The sequence below is a fragment of the Xyrauchen texanus genome, chromosome 12, assembly GCF_025860055.1.
Source record: "Xyrauchen texanus isolate HMW12.3.18 chromosome 12, RBS_HiC_50CHRs, whole genome shotgun sequence".
In the NCBI taxonomy this organism is placed as follows: Eukaryota; Metazoa; Chordata; class Actinopteri; order Cypriniformes; family Catostomidae; genus Xyrauchen; species Xyrauchen texanus.
Genome location: NC_068287.1, coordinates 44,394,734 through 44,413,144, shown reverse-complemented (window position 1 = coordinate 44,413,144; position 18,411 = coordinate 44,394,734). Strand labels below are relative to the sequence as shown.

Below are 18,411 nucleotides of genomic sequence, written 5' to 3'. Positions count from 1 at the left end.
ATGGGTGGAGGACTGTAATGATGTCATGGTGTTACTTACAAATATATCTCGTTTACTCTAAAATACATTTTCTAAAATGGGGGCGGAAAATTTCAGGCCTCAGGGCCATATAAATCCTGCGAAGCCATTTGAGACATAATTTGAAAACCAAAAAAAGTCCTTGATTCAATTAACCTGAAAAAAAATTCCTTTCAAATAAGTTTTTGGAGTGTGAGCACATAAAGGAATGCATACATTAATTTCAACGCACAATCAGAAATTGCAAGCAATTGTATGGCCCGTGAATAATTTCGTAAATACTCCAATGGCCCTTAATGGAAAAAAGGTTCCCCACCCCTGCTCTAAAATAATGTTCAAAATTCACTCTATTTAAATGTTTTAAATGCAATTTTACTTAATCTATTAGTGTTGGGACTATATTAATAATTATATATATAACACACCATCTTCGGACCACCGTGTCCTGTGGCTGCCTCATGTACCACTCCCTGTCCTGTGGCTGCCTCCCAGGCTTCCTGACCCAGTCCCTGTCCTGTGGCGGCCTCCCAGGCTTCCTGACCCAGTCCCTGTCCTGTGGCCGCCTCTCTGGCCTCCTGACCCAGTCCCTGTCCTGTGGCCACCTCCCTGGCCTCCTGACCCAGTCCCTGTCCTGTGGCCACCTCCCTAGCCTCCTGACCCAGTCCTTGTCCTGTGGCCACCTCCTGACCCATTCCCTGTCCTGTGGCCACCTCCCAGGCCTCCTGACCCAGTCCCTGTCCTGTGGCCACCTTCCTGGCTTCCTGACATAGTCCCTGTCCTGTGGCCACCTCCCTAGCCTCCTGACCTAGTCCCTGTCCTGTGGCTGCCTCTTGACTCATTCCCTATCCCGTGGCCCCCTACCAGGCCTCCTGACACAGTTCCTGTCCTTAGGCTGCTCCCAAAGCCTTCTGAACAATCTCTGTCCTATGGCCGCCTCTCAGGCCTCCAGACCCTCTCTCGGCTCTGCGGCCACCTCCCAGGCCTCCTGACGCTCTCTCGGCCCTGTGGCCACCTCCCATGTTGCCTTTCCCTGTACTACGGCAACCTCCCAGGTTTCCTGACCCGATCCCCAGCCGTCCGCCTGATCTGTTCTGGTCTCCTTGGTCTCCTGGCCATCTGCCTGATAAGCTCTGGTCAACTTGGTCTCCTGGCCATCCTCCTGATCTGCTCTGGTCTCCTAGCCACCCATCTGATCTGCTCTGGTCTCCTTGGTCTCTTGGCCATCTGCCTGATCTGCTCTGGTTTCTTTGGTCTCCTGGCCGCCCACCTGATCTGTTCCCTGACCTTGCCTTGTTCCTCTGCTCCCCTTGTGCCCCCTTGAACTGCCTGTTTTCCCTACACTCCATGGACATTTTTTTTTGTTTTTACTTTTTTGGAGCGTCTGGAATCCGCTACTTAAAGGGGCGGGGGGGCTCTGTCACATATTCCCTGTTGTCTTGTGTTTTTCTGCTTTTATATTGAAATTCTTGTTTAGTTTCCTGTGTTGTAGTCCTTGTAGTTTTATTCCTTGATTGATTCTCCCTGATTGTTTCTCCTTCCCTGATTATTTCCCCAGGTGTTCTAAGTTTTCCATTGTGTATTCAATCCCTTGTTTTCCCTGTTTCCTGTCAGTTTTTGCATGTTTTGTCTATGCTCTGTGCTAGTTTCACTGTGTTTTGCTTTTCCTTTTATCCTTTTAATAAAGCTGTGTGTAGATCCTCATTCCTTGCCTGCCTCGTCACAGAAAAACAAGGGCTTAAATACACAAGGGAAAACAAGGGGATGACCAGGGAATGAGAAAAATCAGGAGAATCAATCAAGGAATAAAACTACAAGGACTACAAAACTAACACAGGAAACTAAACAAGAATTTCAACATAAAAGCACAAAAACAAAAGACAACAGGGAATATGTGACAAGTACAGCTGCTAAAGTACATTGTTTTAAATGATTTTTAGATATTTATATTGGAAAACAAGCCAAAACAAAAACAAATCAGAAACGTATTTTTTTGGTGTATAATGGGGCGAAGACTACACCTCTCTCACCTTTTTGTTCACTTCAATCCATCTTTAACTCACACAAATACAAACTCTCTCTTATTAATAAAGTTGCGTATTGCCAATGTTCTTCACAATAAGAATTGCACAGTGACACATATATTATGATGCACATGCACATAAGCACATGCTCGAGGGAGGAGCGTCCCCACGACAGAGTGTGCATCAGCAGTTTTAATTTCTCAAGTTTGTAGTTATTTATAGTTATTATACATGACCTGCTTCCTTATTATTTGAACTTCAATAAAGCTATAATGCATTAAATATAACTGCATTAAAGATGTAATGTCAGGGTGTTTCCTTTAAAGATGCTTGACACGCAAGTTTTGCTTCAGTGGAAAGGCAGGTCCAGCTCTACGTATTCCACAACGAGAGTGCTTCTGTATTTACTTATTTGTTATTTTTGTATAATTTTATATTTATATTACATATTTTGCGATCTACATCACCTGAAGCTGTGAACGTTTTGAGTGCATCTGGACTGTGATCTGTGTAATTCTTCCTCTCCTCAGTCAGGCGTGAACTGCAGCGCTGCTCTCGTGCGTCATCATTAGAGTTTAATATGATCTCATGTTACATTAAATGAGATCAAACAACTATTCAACTATTTTATTTTGTCTACATTGTCAATAACGTCGACTAATTGTTTCAGCCCTAGTTGATGGGCCAAAATGTTAAATTCGTTGATGTATTACACATAAACAGTTTGATATAGCCTTTCAGAGATCTTGTAATAACTTTTGATAACTTCTTGTAGTGATAAAAACTTTTAATATAATCTGTCCCCAGTTTCAGATCTGTAGGATGAGTTTGAAAAGTTCTGGAGGTTGTGCTACAATATTCTAGAGTATACAGTGGGTACGGAAAGTATTCAGACCCCCTTAAATTTTTCACTCTTTGTTATATTTGTTATATAGACACTGTTGCCTCTTTTAAAAAGGCGCTGAAAATATGTTTATTTAATAAGGCTTTTGGTTGATGGGTTCCCTTTACAAAAGGCTTCACTACGATGTTGCGCTGCTAAGCGCTAGGGGAACAACTCTTGCTGTGAGCCAAGCTGAAATAATGTGTGAAACACGTCAATGAACATTGACCGGAATTTATAGCCTCGGCTGATGTAATCATTAGATGCACCTGAGGCCAGGCTATAAATGGATACGTCACCAGGTGTCGTCAGAAACTCTTTTTTCAGAGCGATTCTGTTTCTGTGTGTTTCACACACGCTGTCAAAACTTTCTTTCCTCTGTTAGGAGATATAATCAGTTAGACAGTGTGCAGTGAACATTGTTCTTTTCTCTTCTGTTTGGAAAATATTATATATATATATGTCTAAAAAAGAGAGAATGACTGAAAGCAAACGGTGCGTGTTCCCTCTTCTCGCTCTATAGCTGAAGACGGCACACATCAGTTTTTGCTGTTTGTTTGGGGGTAGAGCACGCTGCTCTCGCGTTGCAGCAGGGTGGGTGCGAGCACTGCGATTTGCTTTAACAGGCAGAGTGCGTCGTGCTCGTCTCGCTTGCTTCCGGAGTCAGCAGGCTCGTGCATGGATTTGGCTGAGGAGCAAGAGACGGGTTGATCCCTTTCTCTCACTCTCTCCCCAAACCCAGCTGGTCCTTCACATGATCTCGGCGCGTTCCGACGCTTCTTCGGATCATGAGGTGGATCGCGATTCTCTTCCCGCCTCCGAAGCTTTCGTCCGCGATAAAAAATCTACGGGCGGAATTGCTCGATGTTGTTACTTCATGCGGTTGCCAGATTGGACTGGCCACGCGAAAACAAGACCCCCAAACGCTCCAAATTAGGGGATAGATTTTATCTTCTAGTCTAAGAAAGGGAACGCCTCATGGGTCCCTTCCTTTCTTTGATAACCTCCATGAAGAGCTTTTTCGCTCATGGAGAACCCCTAAAAAAATAAAAAAATAAATAAAAATAATATATATATAAAAATATATATATATATATTCTTCCCGTGTTCTCATACCCTCGACGTCATTATATTCGACTATCGTGGGTGCTGAGGCACGGGGGTATTCAGTGATGCCGCCGGTCGAAGAGACGCTTGCGGGCTATCTCTCGCCGGGCTCGGCATCGTCTCTTAAGAAGCCCTCTCTCCCCTCAAAGCCTTGTAGGACAACCTCCACTTTAGTGGGAAGGGCTTATCAAGCAGCAGGTCAGGCTGGTGCTGCTCTGCACACTATGCTGTTTTTCAGGCGTACCAGGCTGACCTCCTGGATCGACCTGAGTCTGGGTTCTGCGCTTGACGAGCAAGCCTCAGACCCACCTCGGTCCTGACTGAAGGGAGGCTCAAAAGCAAAGCGTGGCGAGTCGTGCTCCTCCTCCTAGGGATTGGGGACAGTCTCGCCGCCCTCGCCAGCCCCCGAAGCAAGACCTCAGGACTATAAATTCTAGTAAGAGAAAACCCTGACGGTCTTGCGCTCTAGATTAGGGGTAGCTCCCTCAGGATGGGCGCGTGCTTCACTTCACCCCTCCGGTACCCCTCGAAGCCCCTCCATTCCCGCCACCTCTTGGTGTTTCGGGTTGCAGAGGCTTCCGTCAAAATTGGGTGTTTACACTGTTCCTGCATTTTATTCAGGACGCGAAACACCCGACAACCCCTCAACAGGAAGTGTTAAAATATAATACCCATCTCAGAGATCCTGGCAGCGTGGAAACTTCTGCCGGATATATTCTTTTCTGTGGGTCTTATAAGGGCGACAGGATTTAATTCTCTTGCCACTTTTCCGTGTTTCAACGGCGTGTTCTCACTACCGTAAACCGGATTTCTTTTTGTGTAAAAAAAAAAAACAATTCAATCTCCTGGTTAAAGGGGCCATGGTATGTGTTCCCCTTCCAGAGAGAGAGTTAGGTTATTACACTAAATACTTCCCGTTTCCCGTGGAGGGTGAGGGGTGGCGTCTGGCTTAGATCTTAAAGCTTGAACTACCTGTGGGTGTTCAAGTCCAAGATGATGCCTGTCAAGACGGTCGTGTCTCAAGCCCTACAACTCGTTTGGCTGGTCACCATCGATCTTATGACGCACTTCTATACTTCATTTAGAAGTTCTGCCACAACATGGAAAGTTCCTGAGGTTCACTTCGGGGCGAAGTCTTCCAGGGTCAGGTTCTTTCACTCAGCCTAGCCCTTTTTACCCGCACATTCACAATGCATGATGTAGCCTGGCTCCTTGGGACTCTGGGGCATCTGCATTCTGAATTACGTAGACGACTGGCTGATCCTAGCGCAGTTCCAGGAACTGGCAGTTCAGCACAGGGACATCGTCTTAGCTCATCTGTTTCTCTGGGGTTGAGACTCAACGCCAAGAAAAGCGTCCTCTCTCCCACTCAGAACACTGTCTATCGGGGCATCGTATGGAGTTCAATCTCAATGCGGGCACAACTGTCTCCCGCTAGGATTGAGTCCATTCAGATCACCCTGAGCAAAGTCAGGCTAGGTCAAGGTTGCACTGTTATCAGTATCAATGATTTCCAGGTCTCAGGGCTGAACGCGTCCACGGTGATCCCTCTGGACCTTCTGCTCATGAGACCGTTTTTGTTGTGGCCAAAAGCCAGGGATTTCTTCCAAGGGCCAAAACCCCTGGACTAAATAGGGTTACGCGCCTCAGGCTTCGTTCCCTTTCTATGTGGTTCAGACCCCGGTTTTCTGCCTTGGGTCCCACTCTAGGTGCGTCTTGTTGTCGCAGACTGCTAACAACAGACGCCTCCCTGACGGGCGGGTAGCGGCCTTAAGTGGTCGTCCAGCTTAAGGGGATAGGAGGGTCAGTCAGCTCGGTTGTCACAGTCACTGTCTCGGGTTGATGGCTGTATTTCTGGCCCTGAAATACCTACTCCTGAGGCTGCCATGTCTTAGTGCGGGTGGACAATACAGCGGTAGCCTCTTACATAAATCATCAAGGAGACCCACGTTCTTGTCAGCTGTATTTCTGACACGTCGGATTCTCCTTAGGGCCCAGGGTAAACTCCTGTCACTCAGGTCAGTTATATCCCTGGACGCCTAAATGTGGGAGCAGATTTGCTGTCCAGACAGAACATACCGAGGGCTAGTGGAAACTCCACCCGAGGTAGTACAACAAATTTGGGAGAGATTTTACAGAGCAGAAGTGGACCTCTTCGCCTCTCAAGAGACTGCGCAATGTCCCCTCTACTTCTCTCTGAGTCATCCAGCCCCCCTGGGTCTGGACGCGATGGCGCATACATGGCCCAGAATGTGTCGGTATGCTTTTCCCCCGGTTTCTCTGCTCCTGGGAGTCTTAGCCAGAGTTCGCCAGCAAGGGTCTTGCCTCTTACTGATAGCGCCTCACTGGCCGAACAGGATTTGGTTCTCAGAAATTATATCTCTCCTCGACGGCTCGCCTTGGGCGATTCCGGACAGGAGGGACCTTCTGTCTCAGGCACGGGACGATATTTCATCCCCGGCCCGAATTGTGAAACCTTTCATGTCTGGCCCCTAAGGGTACCAAATGAGGTTCACGGGGTTTTTTCTCTTGAGATTATCGAGACCATTTCAAGTGCTAGGGCTCCCTCCACTTGGAACTGATCTGGGTAGATTTTACAGGGCAGAAGAGGACCTCTTCGCCTCTGTTGATAGCGCAATGTCTCCTCTACTTCTCCCCTAGTCGCCCAGTCCCCCCCTCCCCCTCCCCCTTGGGAGGGGCTGAACGTAGTAACGCAAATGCACCTGCATGCGTTTCCTTCTACTAAAGTTCTTATTACAGAACCAGCTAACTGCCAGTTTGTTTCAGTTCTGGATTTTCTGTAGAAAGAACTGTCAGCGGGCACTTGCTTCGCCACTGCCAGGTTCTATGTGGCCACTGCGGTTTGCCACGGCTTGGTGGGCGGGGTGCCCTCAAAGAGGCATCCTCATTATTGCCCGGGCCTACGAGGTGCGCGGTCAAGCTTCGCCAGTAGGTTTCAGGGCGACTCTACCAGAGGGCTCTCCTCCTCTAAAACCTTGGCTAGAGGTCTCCCTCTGCAGCAAGTTTGTGATGCGGCAGGTTGTCCTCTCCGCACACATTCATTGGATTTTTATAGTTTGGATGTTTTGCCACTCCGGGCTCTTATGCCCTTGAGTCGACATCTCAAGCTCATGTCTGGACAAGTTTGTGATGCGGCAGGCTTGTCCTCTCCGCTCACATTCATCAGTTTTTATGACAAGTTTGTGTTGCGATAGGGTTCTCTTCGCACACATTCATCGAACTTTATGGGCTAGATGCTTTGCTACTCCGGGCTCTTATGCCCTTGAGTCAGCATCTCAGCCCATGCCTAAACAAGTGTGTGATGCGGCAGGTTGTCCTCTCCGCACACATTCATTGGACATTTTTAGTTTGGATGTTCTGCACTCCGGGCTCTTATGCCCTTGAGTCGACATCTCAGCTCATACCTGAACAAGTTTGTGATGCGGCAGGCTTGTCCTCTCCGCTCACATTCATCAGTTTTATGACAAGTTTGTGTTGCGATAGGGTTCTCTTCAGCACACATTCATCGAACTTTATGGGCTAGATGCTTTGCTACTCCGGGCTCTTATGCCCTTGAGTCGGCATCTCAGCCCATGCCTAAACAAGTGTGTGATGCGGCAGGTTGTCCTCTCCGCACACATTCATTGGACTTTTTAGTTTGGATGTTCTGCACTCCGGGCTCTTATGCCCTTGAGTCGACATCTCAGCTCATACCTGAACAAGTTTGTGATGCGGCAGGCTGGTCCTCTCCGCTCACATTCATCAGTTTTATGACAAGTTTGTGGTGCAACAGGGTTCTCTTCGCACACATTCATCAAGCTTTATGGGTTAGATGCTTTGCTACTCCGGGCTCCTATGCCCTTGAGACGACATCTCAGCTCATGCCTGAACAGGTTTGTGATGCGGCAGGCTGGTCCTCTCCGCTCACATTCATCAGTTTTTATGACAAGTTTGTGTTGCGACAGGGTTCTCTTCGCACACATTCATCGAACTTTATGGGTTAGATGCTTTGCTACTCCGGGCTCTTATGCCCTTGAGTCGACATCTCAGCTCATGCCTGAACAAGTTTGTGATGCGGCAGGCTGGTCCTCTCCGCACACATTCATCAAAATTGAATGGTTTAGATGTTTATGCTACTCCGGGCTCTTATGCCCTTGAGTCGACATCTGAAGCTCATGTCTGAGACCTCTCGCGTTTTTGTGAGTACACTGCACAACCGTAGGGGTCCGGACAGCCCCAAGTCGCGGCGGCGTGGGTATTGCGTTCCCCTAGCGCTTAGCAGCGCAACATCGTAGTGAAGCCTTTTGTAAAGGGAACGTCTCGGGTTACATGTGTAACCCTTCTTCCCTGAAAAAGGCGGAACGAGATGTTGCGCTGCTTTGCCGCACTGGGACGTCCCAGGACTGCTCTTCAAAAAGAAGTATCTGACGACACCTGGTGACGTATCCATTTATAGCCTGGCCTCAGGTGCATCTAATGATTACATCAGCCGAGGCTATAAATTCCGGTCAATGTTCATTGACGTGTTTCACACATTATTTCAGCTTGGCTCACAGCAAGAGTTGTTCCCCTAGCGCTTAGCAGCGCAACATCTCGTTCCGCCTTTTTCAGGGAACAAGGGTTACACATGTAACCCGAGACGTTTTTACTAGTGTCACTTTAATCTTACATATGTATATACATTTTATACTGTTTGTTTTTACTTATCCTCCTGTACAGCACTTTGTGATTTTATCTGTGAAAAGCGCCTTATAAATAAACTTTACTTACTTACTTACTTACTTACTTACTATATTGCAGCCATTTGCTAAAATAATTTAAGTTCATATTTCTTCCTCATTATTGTACACACAACACCCCATATTGACAGAAAAACACAGAATTGTTGACATTTTTGCACATTTATTAAAAAAGAAAAACTGAAAAATCACATGGTCCTAAGTATTCAGACCCTTTGCTGTGACACTCATATATTTAACTCAGGTGCTGTCCATTTCTTCTGATCATCCTTGAGATGGTTCTACACCTTCAATTGAGTCCAGCTGTGTTTGATTATACTGATTGGACTTGATTAGGAAAGCCACACACCTGAGAATCATGAGGTCAAATGAGAATCATGAGGTCAAAGGAACTGCCTGAAGAGCTCAGAGACAGAATTGTGGCAAGGCACAGATCTGGCCAAGGTTACAAAATAATGTCTGCTGCCCTTAAGGTTCATAAGAGCACAGTGGCCTCCATAATCCTTAAATGGAAGACGTGTGGGACGACCAGAACCCTTCCTAGAGCTGGCCGTCCGGCCAAACTGAGCTATCGGGGGAGAAGAGCCCAAAGATCACTGTGGCTGAGCTCCAGAGATGCAGTTGGGAGATGGGAGAAAGTTGTAGTAAGTCAACCATCACTGCAGCCATCCACCAGTCGGGGCTTTATGGCAGAGTGGCCCGACGGAAGCCTCTCCTCAGTGCGAGACACATGAAAGCCTGCATGGAGTTTGCTAAAAACACCTGAAGGACTCCAAGATGGTGATAAATAAGATTCTCTGGTCTGATGAGACCAAGATAGAACTTTTTGGCCTTAATTCTAAGCGGTATGTGTGGAGAAAACCAGGCACTGCTCATCACCTGTCCAATACAGTCTCAACAGTGAAGCATGGTGGTGGCAGCATCATGCTGTGGGGGTGTTTTTCAGCTGCAGGGACAGGACGAATGGTTGCAATCGAGGGAAAGATGAATGCAGCCAAGTACAGGGATATCCTGGACGAAAACCTTCTCCAGAGTGCTCTGGACCTCAGACTGGGCCGAAGGTTCACCTTCCAACAAGACAATGACCCTAAGCACACCGCTAAAATAACGAAGGAGTGGCTTCACAACAACTCTGTGACTGTTCTTGAATGGCCCAGCCAGAGCCCTGACTTAAACCCAATTGAGCATCTCTGGAGAGACCTGAATATGGCTGTCCACCAACGTTTACCATCCAACCTGACAGAACTAGAGAGGATCTGCAAGGAGGAATGGCAGAGGATACCCAAATCCAGATGTGAAAAACTTGTTGCATCTTTCCCAAAAAGACTCATGGCTGTATTAGATCAAAAGGGTGCTTCTACTAAATACTGAACAAAGGGTCTGAATACTTAGAACCATGTGATATTTCAGTTTTTCTTTTTTAATAAATGTGCAAAAATGTCAACAATTCTGTGTTTTTCTGCCAATATGGGGTGCTGTGTGTACAATAATGAGGAAAACAAATTAACTTAAATGATTTTAGCAAATGGCTGCAATATAACAAAGAGTGAAAAATTTAAGGGGGTCTGAATACTTTCCGTACCCACTGTATTTCCTACCAGTGTGCCAAATTTCACAACTTTTTACCATACAGTTATATGAGCCACCACAAACTCCCAGCTAGAAGATGATAAAAAAATAATAAGCAGAAAACCATAATATATAGGTTTATTCAGTCCAGATATATGCCAAGTTTTGTAACTTATGTTTGTGTTTCACAGGTTTCTCTGATTTACACATAGTGGTGCTATTTTTCTGTAGTGCTGCATCTGGATCTGCACTTCTGCTGTGCTGTCTGATCTACTGGAAATTAAAAAAGACAGGTGTGATCTTATTCGTAATGTTCTAATTTCCTGTGATGAAACTCTGCATGTGGCCGCGATGGGAGAAAGGTGCCATACTTTGTTCCTGGAGGCCACTCAGTCTTACAGGCTCCATATGGTTAGGATTAAAGTGGGGGCGGGGTTAGGGTATCTGCTACCTATCTGGAACAAAGTGAGGCCCCTTTGTACTATGGGTGCATGTGGTCTGCAATCTATTGCAGTCTAATGCAAAAAGTGTCAGTTAACTGTAATTATTCTGAATCTCCCATCTAGAAACCAGCAGAACAGTGTGGACTCTTCAGGTTTCTCTTGTCTTTTGTCCAAACATCTGTATGTTTTTGGCTTTCATTGTCTGGGGTGTCACTGAGGGTGAGTATTGCAGTTCTGTGGTGTTGGTTTTGTTTGTGAATAATGAACATTTAAATCACAATATTTAAAGAGTGATAATCAATCTCATTTGTGCTTCTGCATATTCAAACTTGAGTGCTGTATCAGAGTTGTGGTGCAATGGGCTTTGCACATGCTCAGAAGCCATTAGAGCGGTTTGCTCATGGGGACCTTGGTTCAGATCGTACCTCCACCTGTCTCACCCCTACTTTACACACTCCAGTTGATTCTAAAATAAAAAAGGAAAAAAGCACATAGACACAATGAAAAAGAGAAGCTTCAAGTGTTGCTATCTCTGATGAGACTTTTGTGAACCAATGGCGTTTGCCATCATTGACATTAAACCCAGTGCAACAACATGCTAGCTATATTGAGCTAAGTTTGATCATGTGGAGGCACAAATGAGACTTGAGAGCTACAGTTGTAGGGAATATCTTCTGTGAATAATGGTTTACATTTCAGTCTGTTTCTCACAAAAAGCTATCGTACATCGTATTTCTGTCCTTTTTGAAGATTGACACAAAGTGGTCTCAATGTACTTCTGTTGCATGTTAAAGAGCGATGTGAAACGTTTCCATACACTCACTGAGTACTTTATTAGTAACACTATGGTCCTACTAAAGTGCCTGATGTGTGCTTCTGCTGCTGTAGCCCATCTGCCTCAAGGTTTGACGTGTTGTGCTTTCTTCTCATCACAATTGTACAGAGTGGTTATCTGAGTTACCGTAGACTTTCTGTCAGCTCAAACCAGTCTGGCCATTCTCTGTTGACCTCTCTCATCAACAAGGCATTTCTGTCTGCAGAACTGATGCTAACTGGATGTTTTTTGTTTTTGGCAACATTCGGAGTAAATTCCTGAGACTGTTGTGTGTGAAAATCCCAGAAATACTCAAACCAGCCCATCTGGCACCAACAATCAACCCATGCACGAAGTCACTGAGATCACATTTTTAACCATTCTGATGGTTGATGTGAACATTAATTGAAGCTCCTGACCTGTATCCACATGATTTTAAGTGTGTGGTGTTAGGGTTTTTAATACTGTTTTTAATACTGTTTCTTGGCATGTTCTTAGTTGCATTCAACTACTGAAGTCATGGTCCGCAAAGATCTTACACGTGATGTGATCTCAATGTGAAATGTTTCCAATCAGAAGAGGGGTTAAAAAGAATGTGTGAAGCATTAGATGTGCCATGGTAAACATTGTGAAGGCTATTGTCCATAAGTGGTGTAAAATGGGGCACAGCAGTGACGTTCCCATAAGCTAAACTAAAAATAAGAAATAAAATAAGAATACTTATCAGGGAGGCTGCTAGGAGACCTACAGCAACATTAAAGGAGCTGCAGGAATATCTGGCAAGTACTCGATGCATGTGACAACAATATCCCGTATTCTTCATTTGTCTGGGATGTGGGGTAGGGTGGCACAAAACAAACAAACTTGCACGCTCACTTAAAATTTGCCAGAACATATATCCAATCACCCAAAATCCATGTGACAAAATGTTTTATGGTCTAATGAAACCAAGGACATTTTTTTTACCCATTATTCTAAAAGAAATGTTTGGGAGAAAGACAACTCATCCCCCAGTGACCATCATATCGACAGTGCAGGACGACTTCTTTTCAGCTGGGACTGGGGCACGGATAGTGCCAAATACCAATCCATGTTGGCACAAAACCTGCAAGAAATCTGAAGATGAAGAGGAATTGTATCTTTCAGCATGATAAATGACCCCAAATCCAAGTCAACAAAGAAATGGCTTGAGAAGAAGATCAAAGCATAATATACTGTATATAACTAACGTCCATCTTTAAAAATGTGTTCCAGGATTTCTGAATGAGACCGTCCCATGCTGTGCTCTTTATATTCTGAGGCCTGTGATGTTGTTGTGGGCTTTGCCCTTTTTAAATTATCTTCAAGGTATGTTTGAATGATTTTCCTTTTAACAAAGCAGATTGGTAAAAAACTTTATTGTATTTAAATATTTTCATAAAGTACAAACATTTAAGAGTGTTTGTGTTATTATTGTGGCAATCCATTTGAGCTTTTCATTATTTTAAATTGGTGTATCAAATATTTTCTGTTTACAGACGATATTAAATCATGGATTAGGTTTTCACGTATAGGAAGAGAATTTGCTGTTTTAACAATCGTCGTTTATTCAGGTGGGTAAAATATTACACTGAATTCGACATGTTTATTGTTATTGGGAAGTATATTACATTATAGAAAAATAAAATATATGCCAAAAAATGTTGTAGTTTACACACACTAAAAAAATGAGTTATATAAAGTATTTCTTTATACGCATGCAGAACAGCTGCTTGTATAGAGTTTTAATCTCTCTGAGGGACAATCAGAAAGGAAAATATGGAATGATATTAATCTCATTATTATTAATGAATGCACACACAATTATTCATGTACTAGATACATTTTGTGAATGTATTTTACTAACCACAAACAAATGCCATTTGATTTGAATCTGTGGAATTCGGGATTGAATGATTGTGCAGCGATTTGTACAAATACAGACATGTTTGCAAATAAACATGTTCTGTTCTACATTAATAAATCAAAAATTGCTCATGCAAAAATGAATCCGTGCATTTGTGGATCAGAAGACGCGCGTGCATTTGTTGACATCTTGTTCGAATCGATCGTGTTCGGTTCATTTGGATTTTGAGACTTCCTTTTCGCAGTTTACAGCATTCCACCCACACATACACACACACACACACACACACACACACACACACACACACACACACACACACACACACACACACAACTAACGAACAAGCCAGTGCTCTTCATTAACGTAAACACGATTCGTAAATGTGTGTCACTATACAATGAAACAAATGCTTTTCAACCGGTGTCTGTAGAATTAAGAATTACATAAATGTGCAGCAATTTGTACAAATAAAGTCATGTTTGTGAGTATAAATGTTCTGCTTTGTATTAAAGTGTGACAATTTCCGTGTGCAAAAAGGAATCCGTGCATTTGTGCATCAGGCGACACGAGTGCATTTATTGATTCCTTGTTCGAGTCGATCCTGTTCGGTTCATTTGGATTTTGAGACTTGTTTTCCGCACTTTCAGCATTGAGGATCCACACGCAACTGAAAGGCAAAGCAGGCAGCTAACACTAGATGGCAGTCGCAGAGAATTACAGAGTTGGCCTGCCCTGGTTTGAGAACAGATGATAATGGACATTTTGTCATTCTCCCGAAGAACCTTTAAAACATGGATAATACCATTTTAAACCAACAAGCTGGTTGGGTAAGTAACACTAATCTTTTTTTCTTTTTTTCTTTTATTGCATACTGAAAAGAAGAAAAAAAAAGTAACTTCCTATAGACTAGCAAGTTAAAAACAATGTACATTTGATATATTTGACATATCAATTACATTTTATAAATATTCATTTGGCCCTGCGATGGACTGGCGACCTGTCCAGGGTGTCCCCCGCCTTTCGCCCAATGTTAGCTGGGATAGGCTCCAGCCCCCCGCGACCCTGTACACAGGATAAGCGGTTGACGATGGATGGATGGATGGATGGAAATATTCATTTGATGAGATATTAACAAAACAATGTTGGCTCTTCATTATGTATGTTAGATTATTGTTTAGAGTGCGAGCTGATCAGGGAGGAGAGAATGTTGGCGTGGCTCGTCTGATGTTTTCTGTACGTGGAGAAACTGCAAGAAAAACAAAACTAAGGACACTTGTGACAAATGTCAAAAGGTAGTGTGTGGGATCTGCACATGGAAGGTAGAGAGTACATGTGTTGAGTAATCGATCCACAAGCGTCAGTGAATGATGTGCGGGGTTTGCCCCCAAAACAACCAGATGCCTTGTTCAAGTGAGCCCACTTTTAGGAGAATTCGTTCAGAATGATTTTACAGCATACTATTTTCATTATAGTTTTACAGCATGATATTTTTGCTCACAGTAAAACAAATATTGCTTTCTAAATCAGTTCGTTTTCCCGCAGTTTAGCGAATGTTCATATTCTTTATTAACCGCTTTGGCCATTTTGGGTTAGGCCTATATGTGTTTCATACATGTCTAAGGCTTTTACTATGCATTGAAATACACATTGGTGATGTTTTTATAAGCTATTGTATTGATTTGTTTGTATTTTACAAAGAAAATAATTTAATATAAATAATCAAAGTTGTATCTGTAATCAGCTACAATAGCAAGTTCTGTGGTTTTCGATGAACTAATACATTTTCACATTCATTAGAATTTAAATTTCGTGTCCTGGTGTTTATTATTAATATAACAGATTAATTTATTCATGGATTTTGATTCCAGTGGTGGCTGCATAGGATTGTTTCCAATTCGTGTTGTCCAAACATTTCCAATAACTCCAGAGCGTTGTAAAGTCCAAAAGTCAACATGTTTTGAAAAAATATAGATTTAATAATTTCCCAAATTCACAACATGTTTTTATCTAATGAAATATTCCGCCTCAATCCATGTTTGTTGGCGTTTAGACTTTCAAAAACATTTTCACTGTGGTGAAAAAACTTCTAGTAGTTATAGAATTTCCACGAGCATCTTCCTAATGGTCGGAGCCCCCGAAGTGACCTGTGCAAAAAAATAAAAATCTAAGAGACTTTCGCGTGCGCACGCGTTACAGTTTCCGGTGTGTGTATAGCTCTTTTCCGATTGTGTCATTGCATCATTCATTTACTCAAAGATACTGAGAGCATGGATGCGCATGAATTTATAGAGATATATTTTAAACTTGGCCTTCAATACAAAGACATTACTGTCTATGACATTTGTAATACTGTCATGGCTGAGACACGCTTTGATCTTCCAAAGGACACTAATCAAGCAATAGACTTGTACTTGCATTTAACACGAGAACTACCGGAATTCTGTAACTACTAGAATGGCCATAGCGCTCATTCTGACCGTTCATACTAGACTGTACCAAATGTCATGTCATATTTACATTCGACACTTCTATTGAGGTTTTAGAATGAAGCTTCTAATGTCTGTCGTCATATTTTATTTATATCGTCATCACCCTAAAAAATGTGAAAATCCTCGAACAAAATCCTCAATTTGAATAAAATAGAATAATATGGATTAAATGGAGCGCCAAGCGAACGCAGATAGTCCAATATAATACAATCTTTTTTTGTAATATATAATAGTGCTAGACTATACAAAAAATATATGTATATTAGCTGCTAGACTGTCCCGGAAGGTGCGTGCCTCGCTTTGTGTCCAGCAAGTTTTTTCACCACAGTGAAAATGTTTCTGAAAGTCTAAACGCCAACAAACATGGATTGAGGCGGAATATTTCATTAGATAAAAACATGTTGTGAATTTGGGAAATTATTAAATCTATATTTTTTCAAAACATGTTGACTTTTGGACTTTACAACGCTCTGGAGTTATTGGAAATGTTTGGACAACACGAATTGGAAACAATCCAATGCAGCCACCACTGGAATCAAAATCCATGAATAAATTAATCTGTTATATTAATAATAAACACCAGGACACGAAATTTAAATTCTAATGAATGTGAAAATGTATTAGTTCATCGACAACCACAGAACTTGCTATTGTAGCTGATTACAGATACAACTTTGATTATTTATATTAAATTATTTTCTTTGTAAAATAAATACAAATCAATACAATAGCTTATAAAAACATCACCAATGTGTATTTCAATGCATAGTAAAAACCTTAGACATGTAAACACATATAGGCCAAACCCAAAATGGCCAAAGCGGTTAATAAAGAATATGAACATTCAGCTAAACTGTGGGAAAACGAACTGATTTAGAAAGCAATATTTGTTTTACTGTGAGCAAAAATATCATGCTGTAAAACTATAATGAAAATAGTATGCTGTAAAATCATTATGAACGAATTCTCCTAAAAGTGGGCTCACTTGAACAAGGCATCTGGTTGTTTTGGGGGCAAACCCCGCACATCATTCACTGACGCTTGTGGATCGATTACTCAACACATGTACTCTCTACCTTCCATGTGTAGATCCCACACAGTACCTTTTGACATTTGTCACAAGTGTCCTTAGTTTTGTTTTTCTTGCAGTTTCTCCACGTACAGAAAACATCAGACGAGCCACGCCAACATTCTCTCCTCCCTGATCAGCTCGCACTCGAAACAATAATCTAACATACATAATGAAGAGCCAACATTGTTTTGTTAATATCTCATCAAATGAATATTTATAAAATGTAATCAATATGTGAAATATATCAAATGTACATTGTTTTTAACTTGCTAGTCTATAGGAAGTTACTTTTTTTTTCTTCTTTTCAGTATGCAATAAAAGAAAAAAAGATTAGTGTTACTTACCCAACCAGCTTGTTGGTTTAAAATGGTATTATCCATGTTTTAAAGGTTCTTCGGGAGAATGCGAACAATGTCCATTATCATCTGTTCTCAAACCAGGGCAGGCCAACTCTGTAATTCTCTGCGACTGCCATCTAGTGGTAGCTGCCTGCCTTGCCTTTCAGTTGCGTGTGGATCCTCAATGCTGAAAGTGCGGAAAACAAGTCTCAAAATCCAAATGAACCGAACAGGATCGACTCGAACAAGGAATCAATAAATGCACGCGTGTCGCCTGATCCACAAATGCACGGATTCCTTTTTGCACACGGAAATTGTCACACTTTAATACAAAGCAGAACATTTATACTCACTGGCATTTGTTTGTGGTTAGTAAAATACATTCACAAAATGTATCTAGTACATGAATAATTGTGTGTGCATTCATTAATAATAATGAGATTAATATCATTCCATAGGAAAAGCACTATTTAATTAGTCCAAATTGTACAATATTTTATGAGATATTAAATTGATATAAAAGGTTTCTTTTAAAAGAGTAAAGTACACCTTAATGTTGCTTCATATCTGTCATTTTATTGCACTTTATATAATTGATCCTGTATTTATTTATACATATTAATATTTATTTTGAATGTATTTTTCTGCCAGTTCTCTTTGCATATGTCTGGAAGAAGAGTGCAGATTATAGTAATAATACACCTCGCATATCTTCTGGATCATTGGGGGGAATTATGTTACTTGTGTGTCTCTTTATCTTCAGTGGAGGTAAGAGTTTCTGTAGAATTTGAGTTATTATAGCTGAAAAAACTTTAACAAATAACAGTTTCACCTTTTCATGAGTTCATGTAATTTTGTTTATTGAGATAATTATCATTAAATAGTTTCTTTATAGAACTTTATATAATTTCCAATGTGTTTTTAACTTTTTAGAATTATAATTAAGGTCTGTGGTTAATATTACTTGAAGAAACTTTATCTTGTGTTCTTTAAATGCTACACGGTGAAACTTGAATTTTTAAACAGTTTTTAT

General features: G+C 42.2%; 1 protein-coding gene across 5 annotated transcripts in view; it reads right to left on the bottom strand.

The window, feature by feature from the left end:
* The window catches only part of LOC127653192 (uncharacterized), a 104,258-nt gene that overhangs the window by 28,799 nt on the left and 57,048 nt on the right, over positions 1–18,411 (bottom strand). The gene's annotated exons all lie outside the window — the stretch shown is intronic.